Raw genomic sequence first — 7,500 nt, forward strand, 5'->3', positions numbered from 1 at the left:
ACACCCCCACACTCCCCCCTCACCGCGTCCAGGACTGAGAAGGACTTGATAAGCCGGACAGGACATGCCGCTGCTTTGAAGATGCACCTGGTGAACAGGAAGGTGTGTGTGTGTGTGTGTGTCCACCCAGCCTCTGGTCCGTGCCCTGCTGATATTGTGCGCATAGCTGGGTGCCCAGGGAGGGAGCAGGGCAGCACGCACAGGCATTAGCAGAGACTTGTTTTGGGGGGCGTCCGCCACAGCGACACGTGAGAGTGGAGCAGCCGGAGTGAGTCAGCATTACGAGGGCCCACCATTCCTCTGAGAGAAGGGGAAGAGATAGAGAGAGAGAGAGAGAGAGAGAGAGAGAGAGAGGGAGAGGGAGAGAGGGAAGGAGAGAGGGAGAGAGAGAGTGAGAGAGAAGAAGAAGAGAGAGAAAGAAAGAGAGAGAGAAGGGAGGGAGAGAGAGAGAGAGAAAGAGAGAAGAGGGAGGGAGAGAGAAAGAGAGAGAGGGAGGAGGGGAAGAGATGAAAACATCTGTATGTATGGGACACAGACAGAAAAATGCACATCCACAGGTACCCACACAAATTACTATGAACATGAATGTGCATATGTTAACACACACACACACACACACACACACACACACACACACACACATGAATACACAGGGACTGAAACATAGGTATACACTGAGAAATTAATGAGGTATAGGAAACCTGTGTGTGTGTGTGTGTGTGTGTGTGTGTGTGTGTGTGTGTGTGTGTGTGTGTGTGTTTTCTCCACTCCAGTGTGACTGGGCAGGCCCTTCCTCACACATGCGTGCTGTGTTGTGTGAGCCCAGGCCACATCTGGAAGTGCAGCAGTGAGATGTTCTGCTGTTCTTTTGTGTTTTCCTGGGGACGGCCTGCAAAAATTGCTTGTCAAACAGTTTGAGTAGGGCGTGTGTGTGAGAATCTGTCTTTGTAGGTGTGTGTGTAACGTATGTGAGAGAGTCTGTGTGTGTCTGTCTGTGTCTGTGTGCGCACACATGTGTGTGTGTGTGTGTGTGTGTGTGTGTGTGTGTGTGTGTGTGTGTGTGTGTGTGTGTGTGTGTGTGTGTGTGTGTGTGTGTGTGTGTGTGTGTCATAGCTGCGCTCAGCGCCAGAGGCAGGGTGTTGGGGTCCCCCCCCTCTCCAGCAGCCCTCTTGGGGGTTCAGGCGTGGTAATCTGATTCTGAACCCCCACCCCACTTTATCCACTTTATCCTCCCTTTCCCTCAGAAAAACTCCCCCTTCCCTCTTTCCCTCCCTCTCTCTCCTTCCCTCTTTCCCTCCCTCTCTCTCTTCCCTCTTTCCCTCCCTCTCTCTCTTCCCTCTTTCCCTCCCTCTCTCTCCTTCTCTCTCTCCTTCCCTCTTTCCCTCCCTCTCTCCCCTTCCCTCTTTCCCTCCCTCTCTCTCCTTCCCTCTTTCCCTCCCTCCGCTCTCTATCGATTTCTCTTTCTCCCTCCCATTCTTGCTCTTTCTCTCTCTACACCCCCTCTTCCTCCCTCCCTCTCTCTCTCTTTCTCTGTCTATGCCCCCTCGCTCCTTCCCACACACACACACACACACACACACACACACACACACACACACACACACACACACACACATACATGCACTTGCACTCACACAAATAATGCATAATGCACATATAATACAATGTGAATGAATACAAATTCATACAACACACAGACAGACAAGTAGCCACGCACATGTACACACACACACACACACACACACACACACACACACACACACACCCTGGACTGCCCCAGACTGCTAACAGGTCAATAGTGTAGGCTGCCTGAGAAGAGGCTTGGTCAGATTACTGAAGCTCTTTTGTTTACTTTGCAGATAACAGTGGGGCCTAATGTTAAGCCAAAGGACCTCTCTCCAGTGATAGACCCATCTGAGATTCATCTACATGGATTCACACACTCTCTCTCTCTCTCTCTCTCTCACACACACACACACACACAGCAAGAGACCCATCTGAGATGCATCTACATACATACACACCAGGCAATACAGGCACACATACACACGCACACACACACACACACACACACACACACACACACACATACAGCAAGAGACCCATCTGAGATGCATCTAGGATACACACACACACACACACACACACACACACACACACACACACACACACACACACAGCAAGAGACCCATCACGACACACACAGACAGACAGACATAGACACAGACAAACACGCACATACACAAATGAACACACACACACACAGGGTTTAGTTACTAAACAGGGGATAAACAGAACATTTCTGAAACAAACTCACTAAGACTCACACATATGCTATTTCTCTCTCACTCACATGCACACACACATGCACGCGCACACACACACACACACACACACACACACACACACACACACACACACACACACACACACACACACACACACACACACACGCACACACCTGTTTTCAGTTAATGACACAAGAACATGCTTGTTTTTTCTCTGCTACTCTCTTTATCTCCCTCCTCCCTTGCTCACACACACACACACACACACACACACACAGCTCCACTGTAGCCTCTGCCTCTGTTCTGTTCCGCTGGCATCCCTAACGCACACATCTCCCCAACATCAACACAAATCATCTCCCATGTTCACACACACACACACACACACACACACACACACACACACACACACACACACACACATACATCTCCCCAACATCAACAGAAATCACCTCCCATGTTCACACACACACACACACACACACACACACACACACACACACACACACACACACACACACATACATCTCCCCAACATCAACACAAATCACCTCTCATAAAAGCCTACCTCCCACTGGCCCTGCAATCACCTAGCGGTCAATACTCTCTCTCATAGCCTAGCCCCAGAGCCGACCGCTTACAAAGATGCCCTTGTGCCCACGAGGGTGGGGTGAGGTGGGGTATCTCTGAGGGCAGAGCTGGGGCATCAGGAGAGCCTGGGGGTGGCAGTGAAGGGTCAGGACCCCCCCACACACACACACACCCGACCTGTGTGTGGCCGTGTTTATGTTACTGAGGGGGTTCTGCAGGGGAGACCGGTGGGTGGTGGGGGGAGTGTGCAGGCTGGAGGAGGGACAGCTGAAGCCCCCCTGGGTGGTGAGGGGGTGGGAAGGGGATGGGGGGGTCGTGATGGACCGGACGCTGGAGTCAAGAGTCACCGGCAGCGGCCATGTCTGGAGAACGGCCACGGCTTTTAAACAGCGTCTGTGGGGTGCTTCTAATCTTCCCACCACTCACAAATCACCGCTGCGGACCGTTGAAGTTGCTACACTTTATTTCTGTGCATGTTTTGAGTTTGTGTGTGTGTGTGTGTGTGTGTGTGTGTGTGTGTGTGTGTGTGTGTTAGTGAGAGAACCGGGATGGGGGGTGGGGGGTTCAAAAGTTGTACACAGGTAGAGAGAGAGAAAAAGAGAGGGAAAGAGAAACATGTGCTCTCTCTCTGAGAGTGCCCAGGGCGTCCCTGCACTCTAGCTGTGAGCCGCTGGTTCGGGTTTCACGGCTGGATGAGGGGACCCGTGTAGCGGCAGCAACAGCAGGGGCAGTGGCTCTCCCTCCCGCTCCCCCTCCGCCAGCGCCACTGCCGGGCTGCTGTGTGTCCAGCATGAAGCCGTAATTCACAGTGACGTGAGCTAACCGACTCCAGGGTGCATGGGCCTCTCCACAACAGTTTAGAGATCCATTATGCAGATTTTGCCCCTCAAGTTTAGCGAAGTTTAAACAGCTCCACCCCCCGTGATTGATATGTCTAGTAGCTCGTGCATCAATCAAATTTGGAACAACGCCAGAAATGGATCTTTAATGGATGTTTAATGGATGTTCTATTCACAAGACTCAGTGACAAAGTCTTTTATCTTTTTTACTTTTTAACAGTTATGTAGCTATCTTGCCCGTGCTCCTTAATTCAGACAAACCTGGTGCTTGGAGGACGGTGTCTGGTCCTCTGATCCTTAGAGAGGGAGAAGTTGGACTGAAAGTCTATCCTGTGGTATGCGCACAGCACCTGAGGGCCTTATGGTTTATGCACAGCCGAATCTGAGGTCACATATAAAGCTGTGGTTCTGCAGGGAGGAAGTGACTGCACTGAACATTTCATACGCCATCTTGGTGCAAGGGGTGTGAGCAAGTCGTTTTTTGTTGCTAACCAGCATATCTTAATTGTCATGACTAACTGATTTGAAATGAAAACAACTGTCAAAGCATGGTTAGCATCTGTAAACCAGTCAGCTCATAGATATGCCATGGTTCAGACATGCCTGACTTAATGACTCATACAGGAAGGAGGTCAGGGTGATCCCTCTGATGCCATAGGAGACACTGTTTCACTCTGAACACTAAACATCCACTTTATATTTCACAGTTGTTTTCATGTCTACATACAGTACTTGCACTTGACTTATAGGTGCACTATATCGTTTTTGTGTGTGTTAAAAATTCAAACGTGCTCAAAGGGACATCTTAATGTGAACATGACTCAATGACCAGAGCAACATTCAAGACGTTTTACCTTCAGGCAGTTCTCAGTGAGTCTTGAACTTCGACCTAAAACTAATCCAAGGCCAGTTAGATGCTGCTCGGAACAAGATAAGCTCGGAGCAACAAAGATATACATGCAAATACACACAACACAAATCGCTCAAACATTGCCAGATGAACCATGGTGGCTATTTCTGAATCTGCCAAGCTCACCACAGAAAAAGATGCTAATGCTGTCCACGTGGTAAAGATACTAATATTGTCAAAAGCAGAAGGGAGAAAATTATAAGACGCGGATATTGTCCAAAGCAGAAGTGAGATGTTTCATCCTGAAGGTGACCAGAGTTGTGACTGTCAGTGTGATCTACTACAAGCAGAAACACGTCAATGCTAGCTTTACACGCTTGTAGCCATTTAAAGAAGCACTATGCAACAATTTGAGCAAAAATGATGCAGGTTAAGAGTCGTTCTGATGGTTCTACAACACTTTCTGGGTCGTTTGGTCGGTGCTTTGTCTCCCTCTATCGCTTCTCCACGGAAAAAACGAATATGCAACTTTCTGGACCCGGTCCGGGTAAATCCGGATGTGACTCAGCGGAAGTAGGCCAATCGCGCCTTGAAAATGTAGTCAGATTGTAGTTTTTCGAAAATGCTTAACGGCAGACACACCCCCAAACATGGGACCGGCTAGATATAAACAAGGCAAGGCAATTGTTGCATTATGGATCACTTGACAAATAAGAGACCCAAGAAGCAACTGTCGGAGGAACAGAAGAAGAAAAGGGAGTTTAACAAAAAAAGAGACCAGACACGAGTGAACATAGGGTGAGCTTTTGAGGAATGGCGTCAAGTGAGAGACTCTGAAGACTGAAAAACGGACGCCGGCTTTACTTTGTTGCTGTTGAAATTGTAAGTAGCCTACCCTTGGGTGAACTTTGTCTTTGTAATGTGGTTTGATAGTCTCTTTAACAATGTGTTTGCTCAACCGTTTTATTGTGAGCCCTGTATGTGTTTAGCTTGGTTTCTTGATGGCTAGCTCGCTAGCTAGTGGGGGTTTAGCGTAGCAGTCACTTGCTACCGAAGCTGCAGGGGGAGCTGTGTAATGAAAAGTGCGAGCCCAAATCTGGCGAAAACCCAGAAACAGCGAAGGAATAACCAAACACTTTACGGTAAGGGTACATGAATTATCATGAATTCACGCATGAATTAATTCATGATTTATGCACTACCTTCATATGAATCATCAGGAATTGACAGATCAGTCTCTCATTCATGACTTCATGCATGAGCAACACATTAACTAAGGCCTTATGAATGGTACATCATTATGATTTCTGATTTCTTAAGCATGATCATCATGATTACATGAATTTAAGGTTAAAATTGCTCATGAGTTCATCATGTTTGTAGCCCCTCAACTAAAGTGGTGAATAATGACGTGTTTAGAGAACTGCAAAGTTGTGTTTAAATCAGAATTTGAGCAGAGATGATCACATTTTTTGCAGAATTAAAAGAAATATTCATGATCCTGCTTAATAAATGTGCTGTGATGTGCTAATAAAGGTGATGTGCTGTTCATGTACTGTATGAGGTCACGAATGACAGACTATGAACTCATGTCAATTCCTGATGAGATATTAAGGAATACATAAATCATGAATTCATGATAATTCATATACCCTTACTGTAAAATGTTACCAACCTTGGTACCATTTGAAGCAACTTGAGTGCCTGGATCTTTTCATGCCAAGGACTTTTTTTGACATAATTTTAGCATTCTTCTCTAAATGACGATTTCCCCTTCCGAGAGCACCAGTGGATTTAGGGACACCAGCAGCATCTCTGTTACCTCTCGCTTGTTAATTCATCATTCTTTCATTCCGTGATCACTGAAAATGGACCTGAACACCACAAAAGGGGCTTGAGATCACTGTGCCTGCACTGTGTGAGTCTGTGGGCCGTGGCTGAAGACTAGTGCCAGTTATTTTCCTGGTGGTGAGGGCAGGGGCTGAGGTGTTACTCTCACATTCCACAACGATATTCCTGGAGGAGAGAAATAGTGTGACTTTCCTCTCGGAAACCGGAGCGGAGTCGCAACGACTGTGCTTCTCAACCACACCCACCCTCCTATAGACACACACTAACACACACGCACGCACTCACATTCCAGAAAGTTGGCATGCAGCTCAAAGCAATCCGGCTCCGATCTAAGGATGTCATCATTACTCAGTCGGACCAATCGGATGGAGAAACAATATATGGGCAGTCACACACACACACAGACAGACACACACACACACACACACACACACACACACACACACACACACACACACACACACACACACACCTACTGCCCAACAACATACCTCTGAGTTTTTATGAACACAATCTAGTTGCTTGCTCATCCGTTTCCTGCCATTCTTTTGAATGTATGTGTGTGTGTTTGTGTCTGTGTGTGTGGTGGGTGTTGGAGTGTGCGACCTATGCTAAAGATAGGCATGGCATTCAGACACCACCCACACATCCTGACCTCTTCCCTTCCGTGCCCCACCCCCCCCCCCCCGACCCTGCACACCACCCCAACACACACCCAACAGGCCCCGATGCCCTCCACCAAAGTGCCAGACCCAAAGTGGAAGCAGACATGAAGAAGACAACCCCCTGACCCCCTCACTAATCCAACCCCACCATCCCACACACACACACACATCCTTATCAAACAATTCCCCCATCACACAATAAGCAAAAAAAAAAAGGACACACTGTGATGTGAGAAATACACCTCCTTTCTCTATGTGACACACATACACACACACACATACACACACACACACACCTTCAGTGTGAGTCATCAATGACAGTGTTTTCCTGTTGTTACGTAAGAGTGTGTGAGATAACACCCTGTTTTTTTTTTTTGTCCTTATGGGAACAGGATTGGAGTCGAGACCGTTTCCAG

Source organism: Alosa alosa, chromosome 4 (assembly GCF_017589495.1).
Source record: "Alosa alosa isolate M-15738 ecotype Scorff River chromosome 4, AALO_Geno_1.1, whole genome shotgun sequence".
NCBI classification, from domain to species: Eukaryota; Metazoa; Chordata; class Actinopteri; order Clupeiformes; family Clupeidae; genus Alosa; species Alosa alosa.